The sequence below is a fragment of the Schistocerca nitens genome, chromosome 1 (assembly GCF_023898315.1).
Source record: "Schistocerca nitens isolate TAMUIC-IGC-003100 chromosome 1, iqSchNite1.1, whole genome shotgun sequence".
Classification (NCBI taxonomy): Eukaryota; Metazoa; Arthropoda; class Insecta; order Orthoptera; family Acrididae; genus Schistocerca; species Schistocerca nitens.
Genome location: NC_064614.1, coordinates 134,205,352 through 134,225,956, shown reverse-complemented (window position 1 = coordinate 134,225,956; position 20,605 = coordinate 134,205,352). Strand labels below are relative to the sequence as shown.

General features: G+C 39.9%; 1 protein-coding gene across 1 annotated transcript in view; it reads left to right on the top strand.

Moving 5' to 3' along the window:
• LOC126243066 (serine/threonine-protein phosphatase 6 regulatory ankyrin repeat subunit C-like) overlaps nucleotides 1–20,605 on the top strand; it is a 293,793-nt gene that overhangs the window by 253,261 nt on the left and 19,927 nt on the right. The gene's annotated exons all lie outside the window — the stretch shown is intronic.

Here is a 20,605-nt window from a genome sequence, read left to right as displayed (position 1 = left end):
GCCACTTACATTTGGAGCAGTTTCTTATGGACTGGTCGTATTCACTAGTACAGCACAATAAAAATATGGCATCTAATTATTTTAATGTTGTTGCTTTGATGTCCTTCTTATGTCTTTATATCCTTTCATGAGACATAGTTACTAACAGATTGGGCTAGTGCAAGTTTTGTGGTCAGTAAGTTCCCAGGTTTTCTTCCTGCAACAATATGACCCACAGAATTTGTCTAGCTTATACACTTCTACAGTGGTTCACAAAAGGGTACAATCCTCTTGATCAAATGGTTACAGTTGGTGACACATGGTTTCCATATGTGAATGTTGAGAAAAAAAGAGCAGGCTATTGACTGGGTTCACATCAGCACACAAGAGCTTTTGAAATATCACCAGGCTACTACTTGTTCCTTTCCTTTTTAAAATGGCATTACTGTCATAAGAAAGGCATTTTGATAATGCAGTTTACGGGGTGGGATGCAGCAGGCAGTTCATCAGTGCACAGAAAAATATTTAAAAGGCTGTGAAGAGAAATTCAGAACAAATGAAATGGAATGTACAGCTCTACCATGCTTCAAGAACTGTAAAGTTTCAACTGAAATTTGTTTGACCATCCTGTGTATACCACTGATCTGACTCTCAGTCATTATCATAGTACCTTATCTCTCTTGCAGCGTGACAAAGTAGTTATTTTCATGTAATTTCAGAAGTGATAAGGTGCTCCAGGACACCATTTACTATCAGAAGGCCACAAATACACCTGAGATTTGATATTGAATTCAGAATTTTAGACCATTGAAAAGTAGATCTACAATTAGCCCTACAGAAAGATATAGCTAAGAAAGTACAGTTTGAGAGGTAATTAAGCATTCACAGTAGCAACAACAACTACAACAACAACTGTTACTACAATAACTGCTACTACTACTGCAATACAGGAAGAACAACAAACTCCTAGAAAACTTAAAACTAGGATTGAAGGCAGTAATATGACTCTGACTAAAGCACATAAAGGAGCGACTGAAGTACTGTTAAATTAAGAAGATTATACAAACAAAGTGGAATAATTTTTCCAGTCAGTTCAGCTACTAAGGCTACAAAAGGATCCAATCACTGAATACAATGCACATTCCAAGCAGTTAGTAAACAAGTACTCCAGTTTACTCTGTATACTTAGGTAACACTATTCTTCAGATGAGCTGTATGGCTCTCCCAAAGTCCACAAACCAGACATGGCAATCCAGCAAGTGGTGTCTGCAGTACAGTTATCAGTGCACAATATTGCCAGGAGAATGAATGTCATCATTAAGAAAAAACCGAACTACAAAGGGAAATATAACAGTAACGGTTTAGATTTTGTGAACAAGCTAACACATGTTAAGATTACAGCAAATGCAAAATTATACTTTTTTATATACACAGCCTGTGTCACGAATTCCTGTGAAAGACTATGTAGATATTATGTCACAGGCATTGTATTTGCATAACAGTAATCCGCAAGAACAGCTGAACATAGTTAGTACAGTAAAATGTTGCTTACATCAAAATGATTTCTGGTTTCAAGGGAAATCCTAAAAATAAGCAGAGTGTTTAGCAGAAATATTACATTACAGTAATATTTGTTCTGTAGATCATGAATACGACATTTTGTAATGAAGTGGAACGTGTCTCTTTAACATAAGTTTTCTTTACATGATATAATTCTTTTCTTGATTTATTTTTTTATAATTACTACTTCATATCTAAAAATTCATTGTGTAGAAGGAGTTGTCATTCAGAAATTCTTTTAAGGTGCCTTTAAATGCTGGTTGTCTATCTGACAAAACTTTTAATGCTATTTGGTAAATGACCAAAGATTTTTGTGGCACCACAATTCACCCCTTTCTGTGCCAAAGTCAGATTTAACCCAAAGAAGTGAAGATCATCCTTTCCACCAGTGTTGCAGCTATGCACTTTTCGAGTGAGATGGATTATTTCATAAGTGAATATATGTATTGTGAAGGTACTGTGAATGTCCCAAGTTCCTTAAATAAATGTCTGCAAGTCAATCTTGGGTGGGCTCCAGCAATTATTCTGATCTGAAATCGTTATAGGTACAGAAAGCTGGCTGAAGCCAGAGATAAATTCTGCCGAAATTTTTTCAAAGGTACAGACGGTGTTTAGAAAGGATAGATTGCATGCAACCGGTGGTGGAGTGTTCATCACTGTTAGTAGTAGTTTATCCTGTAGTGAAGTAGAAGTGGATAGTTCCTGTGAATTATTATGGGTGGAGGTTACTCTCAACAACCGAGCTAGGCTAATAATTGGCTCCTTTTACCGACCTCCCGACTCAGCAGCATTAGTGGCAGAACAACTGAGAGAAAATTTGGAATACATTTAACATAAATTTTCTCAGCATGTTATAGTCTTAGGTGGAGATTTCAATTTACCAGATATAGACTGGGACACTCAGATGTTTAGGACGGGTGGTAGGGACAGAGCATCAAGTGACATTATCCTGACTGCACTATCTGAAAATTACCTCGAGCAATTAAACAGAGAACCGACTCGTGGAGATAACATCTTGGACCTACTGATAACAAACAGATCGGAACTTTTCGACTCTGTATGTGCAGAACAGGGAATCAGTGATCATAAGGCCGTTGCAGCATCCCTGAATATGGAAGTTAATAGGAATATAAAAAAAGGAAGGAAGGTTTATCTGTTTAGCAAGAGTAATAGAAGGCAGATTTCAGACTACCTAACAGATCAAAATGAAAATTTCTGTTCCAACACTGACAATGTTGAGTGTTTATGGAAAAAGTTCAAGGCAATCGTAAAATGCGTTTTAGACAGGTACGTGTTGAGTAAAACTGTGAGGGACGGGAAAAACCCACCGTGGTACAACAACAAAGTTAGGAAACTACTGCGAAAGCAAAGAGAGCTTCACTCCAAGTTTAAATGCAGCCAAAACCTCTCAGACAAACAGAAGCTAAACGATGTCAAAGTTAGCATAAGGAGGGCTATGCGTGAAGCGTTCAGTGAATTCGAAAGTAAAATTCTATATACCGACTTGACAGGAAATCCTAGGAAGTTCTGGTCTTACGTTAAATCAGTAAGTGGCTCGAAACAGCATATCCAGACACTCCGGGATGATGATGGCAATGAAACAGAGGATGACACGCGTAAAGCTGAAATACTAAACACCTTTTTCCAAAGCTGTTTCACAGAGGAAGACCACACTGCAGTTCCTTCTCTAAATCCTCGCACAAACGAAAAAATGGCTGACATCGAAATAAGTGTCCAAGGAATAGAAAAGCAACTGGCATCACTCAACAGAGGAAAGTCCACTGGACCTGACGGGATACCAATTCGATTCTACACAGAGTGCGCGAAAGAACTTGCCCCCCTTCTAACAGCCGTGTACCGCAAGCCTCTAGAGGAACGGAGGGTTCCAAATGATTGGAAAAGATCACAGGTAGTCCCAGTCTTCAAGAAGGGTCGTCGAGCAGATGCGCAAAACTATAGACCTATATCTCTGACGTCGATCTGTTGTAGAATTTTAGAACATGTTTTTTGCTCGAGTATCATGTCATTTTTGGAAACCCAGAATCTGCTATGTAGGAATCAACATGGATTCCGGAAACAGCGATCGTGTGAGACCCAACTCGCTTTATTTGTTCATGAGACCCAGAAAATATTAGATACAGGCTCCCAGGTAGATGCTATTTTTCTTGACTTCCGGAAGGCGTTCGATACAGTTCCGCACTGTCGCCTGATAAACAAAGTAAGAGCCTACGGAATATCAGACCAGCTGTGTGGCTGGATTGAAGAGTTTTTAGCAAACAGAACACAGCATGTTGTTATCAATGGAGAGACGTCTACAGACGTTAAAGTAACCTCTGGCGTGCAACAGGGGAGTGTTATGGGACCATTGCTTTTCACAATATATATAAATGACCTAGTGGATAGTGTCGGAAGTTCCATGCGGCTTTTCGCGGATGATGCTGTAGTATACAGAGAAGTTGCAGCATTAGAAAATTGTAGCGAAATGCAGGAAGATCTGCAGCAGATAGCCACTTGTTGCAGTGAGTGGCAACTGTCCCTTAACATAGACAAATGTAATGTATTGCGAATACACAGAAAGAAGGATCCTTTATTGTATGATTATATGATAGCGGAACAAACACTGGTAGCCGTTACTTCTGTAAAATATCTTGGAGTATGCGTGCGGAACGACTTGAAGTGGAATGATCATATAAAATTAATTGTTGGTAAGGCGGGTACCAGGTTGAGATTCATTGGGAGAGTGCTTAGAAAATGTAGTCCATCAACAAAGGAGGTGGCTTACAAAACATTCGTTCGACCTATACTTGAGTATTGCTCATCAGTGTGGGATCCGTACCAGATCGGGTTGACGGAGGAGGTAGAGAAGATCCAAAGAAGAGCGGCGCGTTTTGTCACAGGGTTATTTGGTAACCGTGATGGCGTTACGGAGATGTTTAATAAACTCAAGTGGCAGACTCTGCAAGAGAAGGCGCTCTGCATCGCGGTGTAGCTTGCTCGCCAGGTTTCGAGAGGGTGCGTTTCTGTATGAGGTATCGAATATTTTGCTTCCCCTACTTATACATCCCGTGGAGATCACGATTGTAAAATTAGAGAGATTAGAGCGCGCACGGAGTCTTTCAGACAGTCGTTCTTCCCGCGAACCATACGTGACTGGAACAGGAAAGGGAGGTAATGACAGTGGCATGTAAAGTGCCCTCCGCCACACACCGTTGGGTGGCTTGCGGAGTATAAATGTAGACGTAGATGTAGATTACACACTTTTGTGCAATGAATATTTTTTCTCTTAATGATGAATTGCCCCAAAATATGTTGCCATATGAAAGCAGTGAATGAACATAGGCATAGTAGGCTAATTTACTGACATGTTTATCACCAAAAACCAATAACCATAATAGCATAAGTAGCTGAGCCTAACCATTTCAGCAGATCATTGATGTGTTTCTTCCAATTCAGTTTCTCATCAATGCACACACCCAGAAATTTTGAATTTTCTGCCTTAGCAGCAGACTTCTGTTTATAGTCTATGTTTATCAATGTTGTTATGTCATTTACTGCACAGAATCATATAAACAGTGCTTTCTCAAAATTTAGTGAGAGTCCATTTGCAAAGAACCTCGTAATAATTTTCTGGAAGACATTATTTACAATTTACTCAGCAGTTTCTTGTTTATAGGTTGTGATTACTATACTTGCATCCTCAGCAAAAAGAACTAGCTTTGCTTCTTCATGATTCTAGAGTGACAAGTCATTAATATATATTAAGACCAATAAAGGACCCAAAACTGAACCCTGTGGGACACCATTCTTGATACCTCCCCAATTAGAGAAGTCTGCTGATCTTTGCTGACTATCTGTACTGTTAATTTCAACCTTCTGCATTCTTCCAGTTAAATATAAATTAAACCGTTTGTGCACTGTTCCACTCATACCACAATACTTAAGCTTATCTAGAAGAATTTTGTAGTTCACACAATCAAAACCCTTTGAGAGATCACAAAATATCCCAATGGGTGATGTTCGGTAATTCAAAGCATTTAATATTTGGTTAGTGAAAGCATGTATAGCATTTTCTGTTGAAAAACCTTTCTGAAAACCAAATTGACATTTTATTAGTACTTCATTTTTATAAATATGTGAAGCCACTCTTGAATACAATACTTTTTCAAGAATTTTGGATAAAGATGTCAGAATTGAGATTGGGTGGTAGTTGTTAGCATCAGACCTATCCCCTTTTTTATGCAATGGTTTAACAGTACCATATTTCAGTGTGGCTGGAAAAATGCCCTGTTTCAGTGAGATACTACATATGTGGCTGGGAATCCTACTCTTCTGTTGGGAACAGGCTTTTAGAATTCTGGTGGAAATGCCATCAATTCAATATGAGCTTTTACTTTTGAGTGAATTTATTATTTTCCTAATTTCAGTAGGAGAAGTGGGTTGAATTTCAGTTTTATAATAGCTATTCAGTTTTATCAATGGCTATTGCCTCTTCCACATACTGTGTTGTATTTTCTAATGAACAGCTGGATTGTATTTTCTCAGCAACACTTAAAAATAATTATTAAAAGTATTTTCTACTTCAAACTTTTTGTTAACAGACTTTTCAATGAATTTGATACAAATATAGTCTTCCTGTGCTCTCAGTTGCCCTGCTTCCCTGTTAACAATGTTCAAGATTGTGTTAATTTTATTATCAGAGGTGCTAATCTCAGACATAATGCCCATACTTCTGGACTATTTGATAACTTTTCTTAATACAGTGCAGTAGTTTTTATAATGTGTGAGTGTTTCTGGATCATTACTCCTTCTAGCTATAAGACACATTTCCCTTTTCTGTTTACAAGATATTTTTATGGCTTTAGTAAGCCATGGCTTTTTAGATGGTTTCTTACAATTATATTTAACTCTTTCCTTAGGGAAACTTGTTTTCAGATATATTCTCAAAGGTACCATTAAATAGATTAAATTATAAATTAGCATCAGGTTCCCTGTGCACCTCATCCCAGTGTAACTTTTGCAAGCTTTCCCTAGAATTTGCAATTGTTAAAGCATCAAGTGAACACACTATTTTCGAGGACTGTTTCGCATTACTGTATGGAGCTACATCATAAGCTGTAACTAGCTGTTGCATCATGATCATGAAGACCATTCTTATCAGAAAAAGTTTTTATCTGATTACATTTGTCTTTCAGTGTGCTACTTTCCTGTATTACTGGAATAGGAAAATCAATAAGCGATGTCAAATTGAACAAACCAAGGAATACTTGAAGGTCATGCTTTCTATCAGACTCTTTCAGAATATCTACGTTTAAATACCCAGAAACAATAATTTCTTTCGATCTGTCTGACGGACGGCACAACCAAGAATCCAAATTTTTCAGAAATAGCTGAAAATTTCTCAATGGGAACACCTCTACACAGTTAAAATTATAAAAGTACCATTATTTAGTTTAAGCCCACAGGCACATTCTTTCATATGTTGCTCTCCACAGATTTTTTTTTAGTTTCTAAATTTTTCACACTATGATAAATTTTAACATATGGCAACTTCTCTCTCCATAGTGTATCTGCTTTCTTGTACTGAAAGTTTATATCCACCTATATTTCTCTTTTCCATGTCTTTGACTGTATGATGTTCAGACAGGCACAGTACATCTATTCCAACCTCAGTTTCTAAATTTTCTGAACAAACAAGAATCTCATCTACTTTGTTTTTTAATCCCCTGATATTCTGATGCAATAAACTGGTGTTATTTTTCACTATACTTTTATCAGAATCTTGTGATACTTTAACATCTCTAGTACTTGCCTGTCTGAGCTTCTCCTTGAGCTTAAGTTCAATCAATGTTGAATGATTGGACACTGATCTTAGCCTAAAAAAGAAGTACTCACAGTGTTGTTTTTCTGGGGGAAGGGTGGGGGATGCATACCCCTAAACTTTTTCGTCGGCAAAGTAATTTTTTTTACGATGTTGAGAACTTGGAAGAGTGCCAAAGATTTATTTCATGGACGTAAATATTTTATTTAATTTTTTTGTGTTGGTAATTGCAATACAAATGATACCAGTGCAGTCTTTGGTGGGAGAAGTGATGTCATTGACTGTTTCAAACTTTTCGAAGCAGCGGCAACCATTCTCAACAACTGAATCGCTGGCAGCCAGTTTGACAAGCATGTAGTGGTCTCGCCCACTAATGGTGGGCGATGGTAGTGCTAAACGGATATGCGTACACTCAAACACCGAGCTACGGATAGATGTCTCTATGGTCCCGCTACCAATATCCTTTGCGATTCATTGTGGAAAAACTTTAAAGCTTTGGTTGCTCACTTCACAGCTGCAAAAGACGATCAAAGCAGGGAATCAACTGACAGAGGTATGTACAGTTGTTTATTGAAGTACATTACCAAAGTTGACTTCATTCTTGACTTGGCTCTAATGTGTGATGCCCTTCAAGAATTATCACAATTAAGTCTTGAGCTACAGTCAAGATACATTACACTGTATTCTACCCAACAGAAGATCAGAAGTCAGCTGTTGGCGTTCGAAGAAAGAAAAGTGAGCTGAGGTCCTCATTACTGTGAAGCTCTCAAAGCAGTCCAAGAGCTGAACTTAAGAGAAGTCCACTGGAAAAGGGGGCAACTGTCAGACATCTTGAGCCCAGCATATTTTACGATTGTCTGAAACAGCGGATGGAGAATCGTCTTCTGCAGACAGAGGATATTGCTATCTCTGGATGTGCAAAAGTTTTGGACTCATCAAATTGGCCTGAGAATCCTGGAATAACATATGGTGAAACAAATATCAAAACTTTATGTGGTCGTTTTGCTCTTCCAGAGAGAGAAACATGTAGAAGATTTCGGGAATATTTGATGGAGAAGAAAATTCCGGTGTCCGTCCTTCATCTTCAGAATGCACTGAAATGTGTTGCTATATCAATGAGTGAATGTGAACATGGGTTTTCCCAAATGAATCTGATCATCTCGCCAACAAGAGCTTCATTTCATCTTTCCACAGTCAGTAATTTGATGTTCATAAAGTTGGTTGGTCCTCCACTGATGTTTTTCCAGCCCATGGACTATGTATGCACTTGGTTCATGAAAGGCAGACATGTTGCTACTGATAGCAAGAGTAAAGTAAGAAGACGTGAAGACTACAGCAGCAATGAACTAAAGTCAGTTTGGAAACTGTTGTAATGCTATTAATGTAAGTTACACTGTAGTTTTATAGTTAAATAAATTTTCAGCTGTATTAAAAATTGGGTCAGTTGAAGCAGGTGATACCACCCATCCTCTATGCCATTTCGGGAGCCAAACAAAGTTGCAAAAGATTTTTGTAGTGTAGTTTCTATTGTTGTTGATGATAGGTGTGGATGGTTTTTGTTGTATTGTGTCTTTTAGTGGTGTTTTATAAGTTAAAATATGTGTTCGGTAATATTTCCTTGTATTGTTTTGTATGTCGGAGGGTTGATTGGACTCACCTGTCTCATTTGATGTGTATTTATAGGTCAATTGAAGTGTACTATACCATTTTCTTTTATTGTTCAGGGGTTGATGGGAATCGTATGCTTCATTTGAGGTGATGAAAACTGAAGTGTTCAATACCACATTCTCTTGTATTTTTGGGTATTTCTCAGCATCACCTGCTTCATTTGAGCTAAGTCAACTGAAGTGTCCGATACCTTTTTTTTTTTTTTTTTTAGTTCGGCATGTTGATGATGTCATGGCTAAATCATACGGTGGTATCCCATGCTCAGTTGTAAGTAATTTTCGCTGCATTATATCCAGTGTTGGAGTACCCTCAAACTTTTCTTTAGAAAAAAAGCACTGAGTACGCACATGAGTTTCAGTGCCCCTAAAGATTTTGCTATTATCCCAGCCAATTGACCCTTCCCTTTCCTATTGAGATGCAGGCCACATTGTGTGAAGTTCCACCTACTAATAGTATGAACAGGAACCAAACCTATGGCATGCCTGACAAAGTAGCCACCCGAAGCAGATGATCTAACTCCATGTTGACCCTTCTGACAGAGCTGTTCAGTTGGGGCTGATTGTACTGCATGAAAGCAGTAAGGAAGACAACATTTGTATGGTTCTTAGCAAATGCTTTCTTTACCAAGTAACACTCAGTATTGTAGCTCTCATCCATGTAATACTGTTTCATGCTCCACCCATTATCATAACATGATCCTGCTCTGTAAAACTCTTGCACAATGACCCTAGACCCTCTATCACTTTGCTAAGGTATACACTGGACTTGAGAAAACTTGTCACCTGATACCTGTCACCTAGTTTTTCATGCAAGATCTGGCCCACTCTTCTTCCGTGGCTACTGCCTAACAGAACTTTCCTCCTCTTTTCTACTTTTTTTAGGAACATCTGGTTTCCTGGTTAAAGTCTGTTAAATATTAACTACACTTACATCTACCTAAACCTCTCCCTTAGTTAACTGAAGTAGCATGACAAATTTATTCTTTGTGCCATTGATGAACCTGTCAGATACTGTTCCCTTTCTGTGGTCCCTGTTCCTTGCTACCACTTCCCACCTGTCTTCTCCTTTCTCCTCCATTAACTTCATCAGTTCCTCCCGAGCGCTATCCAGTCCAGCCTTAAGGGCTGTAATCTTCCTTTCCTGTTCAGCTATTTTCCTATCCCTTGAAGATATGTTGCAATACCATGGAAGAGACCCATTTAGTTCCCCAATTCCCATGCCACTACCCCCACCCCACACCCCAAGTAACCATCTGTCACAACAGCTCCATAGAACCCAAGAGTATTCAAGTGTGTGCTGTCTGTGCCAGGGGTGCCAACTTCTGTCCACGTTGATGGACATGTGGGAGACTTGAGTTTCTGAAGAGTGTACCACAGGCAAAACAAATTGTGTATCGGTACAGATCTGTCAGTGATGTTCACTGAATGTAGAAAGGTTCCACCAGGCAACTCCAGAAAAATGGTTCAAATGGCTCTGAGCACTATGGGACTCAACAGCTGAGGTCATTAGTCCCCTAGAACTTAGAACTAGTTAAACCTAACTAACCTAAGGACATCACAAACATCCATGCCCGAGGGAGGAGTCGAACCTGCGACTGTAGCGGTCTTGCGGTTCCAGACTTCAGTGCCTTTAACCGCACGGCCACTTCGGCCGGCCAACTCCAAAAGTTTTTGGAAAATATGAACCAGTGACATACTAACATGAAGGTAAGTGTGGAGTTAGGAGGTTCCACCATTAGTTTCCTAGAGATAAAATAGCAACCATAAATTTAAAATTTACCAGGAAGGTTACTTGATTGACACTTTCATCCCAGCTTTCTCTCAAAATCTAACTGCCTACAAACACACAGTATTCCAACATATGACTCATCATCTCCTTTCTGTCGCCCTGTCCCAAGAAGACTGTGCCCAGGAAGTCAATACAAGAAAAAACAACAGCCACAAATAATGAAATTGGTTCCAACATTATTGAAAAAATTCTCAACAAAAAATAGAAGAAGCAAGCCAAATCCCTACTGTACCCAGTGATCATTGTAGTGTGGTTAACTTCTAAGAGCTAATGATTTATTTCCACATATTACATTGTATTGATATTCGCATCTGTAGGTACATCCGATTTCCTAATACATGAAATGTGGAAGACTAAACTAGTTGAAAAATCAAACAGTAACACAATACATAGAATTGTACATGTCATGGAGTATTTACCGACACTGCCACTGTGCTTATCATCATGATGTAATGCTCTACATGACTCCATACCCCCTCCACCCTGCCCTCCCAGTACAGTGGTATCTGGGGTTGAATCAGACATAACGTCCAGCATGCATTGTCACTGTTTTCTGGAAACCAGGTATTTTATTACTGAATTCAGTGGTGTCAGCATTTTATGGGGGAACCTCACTTAGTGTCACTTTTTTTTTACAGTGCCTGTTGGCTGTCACATCTTGCTGGCATCCTGTTGGACATGTGTAATTTCAGATACTTCATTTTTATCCTTGGCAGTCATGGAGCCGGCCATCTTCATTGTATCTTGTGTATCGTAAAAGGCAGTGGATACAGCGGTAGACACGCATCTGATGTCTATGTTAAAAGTGTTGTTGCTTCTACCAAGCACTGTATATGGCCCTTCATACAGTGGATGCAGTGGCTTGCACACCATGTCATTTCATACGAACACACAGTTGCAGCTGAAGAGGTTTTTGAATATGAACAGGTGTCGTCTACTTTGCTCTCTATGTGTCACTGGCTGAAGTTTTCAGATGTGCAGTTGTAATTTGCTGACAAACTCTGATACATCAACTGCATCATCTGTCACATTACTCATTAACTCCCCTGGTGGTAGGCACAGTGTTTGTCCATAGCACTAATTCAGCTGCTGCATAGCATTCAGGTTGCCATTAAATGGTGTATGGAGACCGAGGGGCACAATGGGTAATGTGTCCATCCAGTTTTGTGTAGCATGACACTGAAGGGCTGACTGCAGTTGGCAATGCAGGCATTCTGCTATTCCATTCACTGCCAGGTGATAAGCAGTAGTATGAATGCACTTAGTGCCCAACAAACTGGGCAAAACTTTGAACAGGTAATCCTCAAACTGGCGTCCTTGATCTGTTGTAATGCGTACCGGTATGTCAATCTGGGTGCTCCACCCATTGAAGAACATTTGTGCTAGTGTCTCAGCTGTAATGTCTTTCACAGGGAAAGCTTGAGGCCATCTTGAAAATCGATCCATGACCGTGAGGCCGTAGCTGTAGCCTTCTGATACTGGAGGGGGCTCCACAATTTCTGTATGAACATGTTTGAAGTGTTGACTTGGAGGCAGAAATGTGCCTCAGGGTGCCTCAATATGCCAAATGATCTTACTTTTCCGGCATATAATGCAGATTTTGACTAATGTCCTACAGTCTGCATCCATTCCTGGCCAGATGAAACTCTGACTAGTTTTGCAGTGGGACCCAGGGATGAGCTAGGTTGTGCACTGACACAGTTGTTTGTGATTAAAATTGATGAGTCATGAATGGTTGTACTTTTATGCCAGACATGTCACAGTGCAATACAACACTTATTTCTGGTACAGTCATGTTTTGTAACTTCAATCCTGCTGGGAGGAGGACGAGGAGATTAGTGTTTAATGTCCCATTGACAATGAGGTCATTAGAGACAGAAGAAAAACTCAGATTAGAGGAGGAAGGGGAAGGAAGTCTGCCATTCCCTTTCAAAGAAACCATCATGACACTTGTTTGAAATGTTGTAGGGAAATCACAGAGAACCTAAATCAGGATGGCAGGATGCAGGTTTGAACGATTGTCCTCCTGAATGCAAGTCCTGTGTGCCAACCACTGTGCTACATCACACAGTCTATCCTGCTGGGTTATCCAATAAAATGCATAGCTCATCAATGTACAGCTGGGATTGAGCTAGGATCTCGTAATCAGTTGCAGTGGTTATAGCTTCAACACATGAGAGAGCGTCTGCTGACACATTTTCCTTTCTTTGTGAGTCATAAACTGGCTAATATAGTTCCCCCATGAACTAAGGACCTAGCCGATGGTGGGGAGGCTTGCGTGCCTCACCGATACAGATGGCAGTACTGTAGGTGCAACCACAATGGAGGGGTATCTGTTGAGAGGCCAGACAAACGTGTGGTGCTGAAGAGGGGCAGCAGCCTTTGCAGTAGTTGCAGGGGCAGCAGTCTGGATGATTGACTAACCAAAACGGCCTTGCCATGCTGGTACTGTGAACAGCTGAAAGCGAGGAGAAATTACAGCCGTAATTTTTCCCGAGGGCATGCAGCTTTACTGCATGGTTAAATGATGATGGCGTCCTCTTGGGTAAAATAGTCCCCCAATTGGATCTCCGGGCGGGGACTACTCAAGAGGATGTTGTTATCAGGAGAAAGAAAACTGGCGTTCTATGGATCGGAGCGTGGAATGTCAGATCCCTTAATCAGGAAGGTAGATTAGAAAATTTAAAAAGGGAAATGGATAGGTTAAAGTTAGATATAGTGGGAATTAGTGAAGTTCGGTGGCCAAGATAGACACGAAGCCCACGCCTACTACATTAGTACAAGTTTATATGCCAACTAGCTCTGCAGATGATGAAGAAATTGATGAAATGTTTGATGAGATAAAAGAAATTATTCAGGTAGTGAAGGGAGACGATGATTTAATAGTCATGGGTGACGAATTTAAGAGTAGGAAAAGGGAGAGAAGGAAATATAGTAGGTGAATATGGATTGGGGGTAAGAAATGAAAGAGGAAGCCATCTGGTAGAATTTTGCACAGAGCATAACTTAATCGTAGCTAACACTTGGTTCAAGAATCATAAAAGAAGGTTGTATACATGGAAGAATCCTGGAGATACTAGAAGGTATCAGATAGATTATATAATGGTAAGACAGAGATTTAGGAACCAGGGGTAAGATAGATACTGACTACAGGAAAATTAGAGAGACCTTTGGAGAAAAGAGAAACACTTGTATGAATATCAAGAGCTCAGATGGAAACCCAGTTCTAAGCAAAGAAGGGAAGCAGAAAGGTGGACAGAGTACATAGAGGGTCAATACAAGGGTGATGTACTTGAGGACAATATTATGGAAATGGAAGAGAATGTAGATGAAGACGAAATGGGAGATACGATACTGTGTGAAGAGTTTGACAGAGCACTGAAAGACCTGAGTCGTAACAAGGCCCCGGGAGTAGATAACATTCCATTAGAACTACTGATAGCCTTGGGAGAGCCAGTCCTGACAAAACTCTACCGTCTGATGAGCAAGATGTATGAGACAGGCAAAATACCCTCAGACTTCAAGAACAATATAATAATTCCAATCCCAAATAAAGCAGGTGTTGACAGATGTGAAAATTACCAAACTATCAGTTTAATAAGTCACAGCTGCAAAATACTAATGCAAATTCTTTACAGACGAATGGAAAAACTGGTAGAAGCCGACCTCGGGGAAGATCAGTTACGATTCCGTAGAAATATTGGACCATGTGAGGCAATACTGACCTTACGATTTACCTTAGTAAAAAGATTAAGGAAAGGCAAACCTACGTTTCTAGCATTTGTAGACCTAGAGGAAACTTTTGACACTGTTGACTGGAATACTCTCTTTCAAATTTTAAAGGTGGCAGGGGTAAAATACAGGGAGCGAAAGGCTATTTACAATTTGTACAGAAACCAGATGGCAGTTATAAGTGTCGAGGGACATGAAAGGGAAGCAGTGGTTGGGAAGGGAGTGAGACAGGGTTGTAGCCTGTCCTCGATGTTATTCAATCTGTATATTGAGCAAGCAGTAAAGGAATCAAAAGAAAAATTCGGAGTAGGTATTAAAATCCATGGAGAAGAAATAAAAACTTTGTGATTTGCCAATGACATTGTAATTCTGTCAGAGACAGCAAATGACTTGGAAGAGCAGTTGAACGGAATGGACAGTGTCTTGAAAGAAGGACATAAGATGAACATCAACAAAAGCAAAACAAGAATAATGGAATGTAGTCGAATTAAGTCGGGGGATGCTGAGGGAAATAGATTGGGAAATGAGACACTTAAAGTAGTAAAGGAGTTTTGCTATTTGGGGAGCAAAATAACTGATGATGGTCACAGTAGCGAAGATATAATATGTAGACTGGTAATGGCAAGGAATGCATTTCTGAAGAAGAGAAATTTGTTAACATCGAGTATAGACTTAAGTGTCAGGAAGTTGTTTCTGAAAGTACTTGTATGGAGTGTAGCCATTTATGGAAGTGAAACATGGACAATAAATAGTTTGGACAAGAAGAGAATAGAAGCTTTCGAAATGTGGTGCTACAGAAGAATGCTAAAGATTAGATGGGTAGATCACATAACTAATGAGGAGGTATTGAACAGAATTGGGGAGAATAGGAGTTTGTGGCACAACTTTACAAGAAGAAGGGACCGGTTGGTAGGACAAGTTCTGAGGCATCAAGGGATCACAAATTTAGCATTGGAGGGCAGTGTGGATGGTAAAAATTGTAGAGGGAGACCAAGAGATGAATACACTAAGCAGATTCATAAGGATGTGGGTTTCAGTAAGTACTGGGAGATGAAGAAGCTTGCACAGGATAGGGTAGCATGGAGAGCTGCATCAAACCAGCCTCAGGACTGAAGACCACAACAACAACATAGTCCAAATGTTGAAGTTGTCTTTGTGATCCTTTCCCTGGTTTCATATTGAAAGCATATGTTTGTTGCTTATGGTCCATGTATACGGTAAAGTGTCGGCCTTCTAATGAGTGCTGGAACTTCCTAACCTTGGCATATGCGGCGTATAGCTCTTGACCGTAAGTTGCCCAGGATTGCTGTGACAGTGATGGCTTGCAATTGAAGAATACGAGTGGCTGTCAACTATGTTCCACTTGTTGCTGAAGTACAGCACTGATGGCAGTAGCTGATGCATCTACCATGAGCACAAGTGGGACGTGTGATGATGAATGATCTAATTGTGTAGCTTCTGCTATTGCTTTTTTTTTTTACAACTTGGAAAGCAGTATCCGTTTTGTCTGTCCATTGCACTTTATTAATTGGCTTTGGTGCACCCTTTAGGAGTTCATTCAATGGAGCTGTTACTAGGGCATGATTGAATGTAAATTTATGATAGAAATTACTGATGCCAAGAAAATGACATAGCTTCCTAATTGTAGAACTACGTGACTATGGCTTCCACCTTATCTTGAGGAGGTTGGATGCCATGACGTTGATTGTATATCCCAGAAACTGAATCTCTGTTTCCCCAGAAGTACACTTTGCGGGGTTAATAACCAGGCCTTGCATACGTAAATGATGAGATATCTAGTTTATACATTCTAGATGTTCCACTTCTGACACCGACATCACTAAAATGTCATCTATGTAGACAAAACAGAAACCCAGATCTCTTGATTTTATCCATAAAGTGTTGAAATGTCTGCACCATATTACACAGTCTGAAAGAGATTATGATAAAACTCAAAAAGACCGAAAGGTGTCATTACAGCTGTCTTGCGTATGTCTTCTGGTACAATATGATGAATTTGATAGTACGCTTGCACTAAATAAGTACTAGAGAATATTGTCTTACTGTGTATGTTGAAAGCAAAATCTTCTATGTGTGGCACTGGATATGGATCAGGAGTGGTCTTTTCATTGAGTTGGCAGTAATCACCACAAGGCCGCCATCCATTATGCTTCTTTGGTACCATGTGTAACAGGGCTGCCCAACTGGTGCTAGAAGCTTGATAGATGCCTTGTGTCAGCAAGCTACAGAATTCCTGCTTCATGAGTTTCAGTTTTTCTGGTGATAGAGACTGATGATGGGCATAGACTGGTGGCCCTGGTGTGGTAAGAGTATGGTGTTCTATGCTGTGCTTCATTGGCACCAGGGTGTGCAATTGTTTTGTAATCTTGGGGAACTTTCATAACAGGTTTATGTATGGCGTATCCTCTGAAATTGTGCATACTGTTGTCTGAGTGACACAGCATACCTTTCCTCAGCTATCCAGATTAGTAGTAGAATCTATCAGCCACTGATGTCATATGTTGGGAACCAGGCCATAAAAAAATAAGAAATCAGCTGAAAATGAAGTGTCATGTGGCGAGGGCCTCCTGTCGGGTAGACTGGTCACCTGTTGCAGGTATTTTGAGTTGACGCCACTTCGCATTGATGGGGATGATATGATAATGATGAAGATAACACAATACCCAGTCCTTGAGTGGAGGAAGACTCAGACCTGGCTGTGAATTGAACCTGGGCCCCTTTGTACAGCATTCGACCACTCAGCTATCGAGGCAGACAGAAATCCACTTCCAGAATAGGTTGCAGCACATCTGCCACTTTAAACTGCCTCTTGAATCTGTGACATAATCTGAGATTAAGTATTAGTGTCACGCACCCATATCTCCTGATCTTGTAGTCGTTGGCGGTCAATAGGCAGTAATCATCGCAGTTGCAACATGGTAATTGGGTTGCCATATACACTGACACTTCCATCCCTGTGTCTACCAAATAATGTATTTTTGTATCTCAGTCTGTAATGAAAAGGCAATATCTGCTATTGCCAGGAATAGCTGCTGCAGATATGCTCTCTGTCTCATGTTTCCATTTGCATGGTAGCATACATTTCTAGGCATTTCTGCTGAACTTCTTATGGTACCAGCAGTATTCAATGTGTCAGATGACAGATTGTGGCTTCATAACGATTGATGACATAGCTGACTATGAGTGTTCATCGTTTGCAGCATACCGATTTGTGTAGTCAGTTCAGCTAACAGTGACTGCAGGGATGAAAGAGTCACTACAGGCACATTATCTTGCTGTGAAACTAATGTTAACACACTCACAGATGGATACATTTCCACTAATCTGTCTGCCATCTGTCCTAGCACTGTCAAAACACCGGCACAAACCATTAAAATTTTCTGTGTATTGGAAGGTAGGCATGACAACAAGATGTTTCGTAGTATATTGTCATTGACTGAATTACTCGCAAGTGTCTGTAGACAACATAGAAGCTGCAATGGGGTGTGATCGTCATATTCTTCTATTTGCAGAAGCTTTTCCAATCGCTTCCCCTCTAATTGCAATAGACATGTCGCTGAAGCATTTTTAATAGATGCATATCATTCAGTGTTCAGAAGTGCAGTGAGGATGTGTTGCACTTCAGCAGCCAGACCTTCATTTAGTGCTGCGATGACACAGCTTTATTTGGTTTCATCTGATGATATCTGTGCATACATGAACTCACTTTCCAGTTGTGTGAACCATAATACGGGATTATGTTGCCAGAACAGTGAGGGTTTGATCATAGTTCTGCTAATCCCATTGCTTACATTTGGTTCTACATTTATTGTTGAGTCTGTCATTTGAAACATGAAAATAAACCAGATGGCAGCTGGCATGGAAGAAATGAGCCTGTGTGGTGGGATGTGATACGGTGCAACAGAGCTGCCACATTTGTACTGACATAATAGTTTCTTTCTCCTGATAATTTAAAAAGGGAAATGTATAGGTTAAAGTTAATGTTGGATATAGTGGGAATTAGTGAAGTTCGGTGGCAGGAGGAACAAGACTACTGGTCAGATGAATACAGGGTTATAAATACAAAATCAAATAGGGGTAATGCAGGAGTAGGTTTAATAATGAATAAAAAAATAGGAATGTGGGTAAGTTACTACAATCAGCATAGTGAACGCATTATTGTAGCCAAAATAGATATGAAGCCCATGCCTACCACAGTAGTACATGTTTATATACCAACTAGCTCTGCAGATGATGAGGTTGATGAACTGTATGATGAGATAACAGAAATTATTCAGATAGTGAAGGGAGATGAAAATTTAATAGTCATGGGTGACTGGATTTCGGTAGTAGGAAAAGGAAGAGAAGGAAATGTAGTAGGTGAATATTGATTGAGGCTAAGAAATGAAAGAGGAAGCTGCCCGGTAGAATTTTGCACAGTGCATAACTTAATCATAGCTAACGCTTGGTTCAAGAATCATGAAAGAAGGTTGTATGCATGGAAGAACCCTGGAGATACTAAAAGGTTTCAGATAGATTATATGATTGTAAGACAGAGATTTAAGAACCAGATTTGAAATTGTAAGACATTTCCAGGGGTAGATGTGGACTCTGGCCACAATCTATTGGTCATGAACTGCAGATTAAAACTGAAGAAACTGCAAAAAGGTGGGAATTTAAGGAGATGGGATCTGCATAAACTGACAGAACCAGAGGTTGTAGAGAGTTTCAGAGAGAGCATTAGGGAACAATTGACACGGTAACACAAGAAATATGGAATTTAATTGATGAAAGGAGAAAATATAAAAATGCAGTAAATGAAGCAGACAAAATGGAATACAAACGTCTCAAAAATGAGATCGACAGGAAGTGCAAAATAGCTAAGCAGGGATAACCAGAGGACAAACGTCAGGATGTAGAGGCATATATCACTAGGGATAAGATAGATACTGCCTACAGGAAAATTAAAGAGACCTTTGGAGAAAAGAGAACCACTTGTATGAATATCAGGAGCTCAGATGGAAAACCAGTTCTAAGCAAAGAAGGGAAAGCAGAAAGGTGGACGGAGTATATAGAGGGTCTATCAAGGGCGATGTACTTGAGGACAATATTATGGAAATGGAAGAGGATGTAGATGAAGATGAAATGGGAGATACGATACTGCGTGAAGAGTTTGACAGAGCACTCAAAGACCTGAGTCGAAACAAGGCCCCGGGAGTAGACAACATTCCATTGGAACTACTGATGGCCTTGGGAGAGCCAGTCCTGACGAAACTCTGCCATCTGGTGAGCAAGATGTACGAGACAGGCGAAATACCCTCAGACTTCAAGAAGAATATAATAATTCCAACACCAAAGAACGCAGGTGTTGACAGATGTGAAAATTACCGAACTATCAGTTTAATAAGTCATGGCTGCAAAATACCAACACAAATTCTTTACAGACGAATGGAAAAACTGGTCGAAGCTGATCTTGGGGGAAGATCAATTTGGATTCCTTAGAAATGTTGGAACATGTGAGGCAACACTGACCCTTCGACAGAAAATAGATTAAGGAAAGGCAAACCTACGCTTCGAGCATTTGTAGACCTAGAGAAAAATTTTGACAATGTTGACTGGAATACTCTCTTTCAAATTCTGAAGGTGGCAGGTATAAAATACAGGGATCAAAAGGTTATTTACAATTTGTACAGAAACCAGATGGCAGTTATAAGAGTCGAGGGGCATGAAAGGGAAACAGTGGTAGGGAGGGTAGTGAGACAGGGATGTAGCCTCTTCCCAATGTTATTCATTCTGTATATTGAGCAAGCAGTAAAGGAAACAAAAGAAAAATTTGGAATAGGAATTAAAAGCCATGGAAAGGAGATAAAAACTTTGAGGTTCATGCGATGACATTGTAATTCTGTCAGAGACAGCAAAGGACCTGGAAGAGCAGTTGAACGGAATGGACAGTGTCTTGAAAAGAGGATATAAGATGAACATCAACAAAAGCAAAACAAGGATAATGGAATGTAGTAGAGTTAATTCGGGTGATGCTGAGTGAATTAGATTACAAAATGA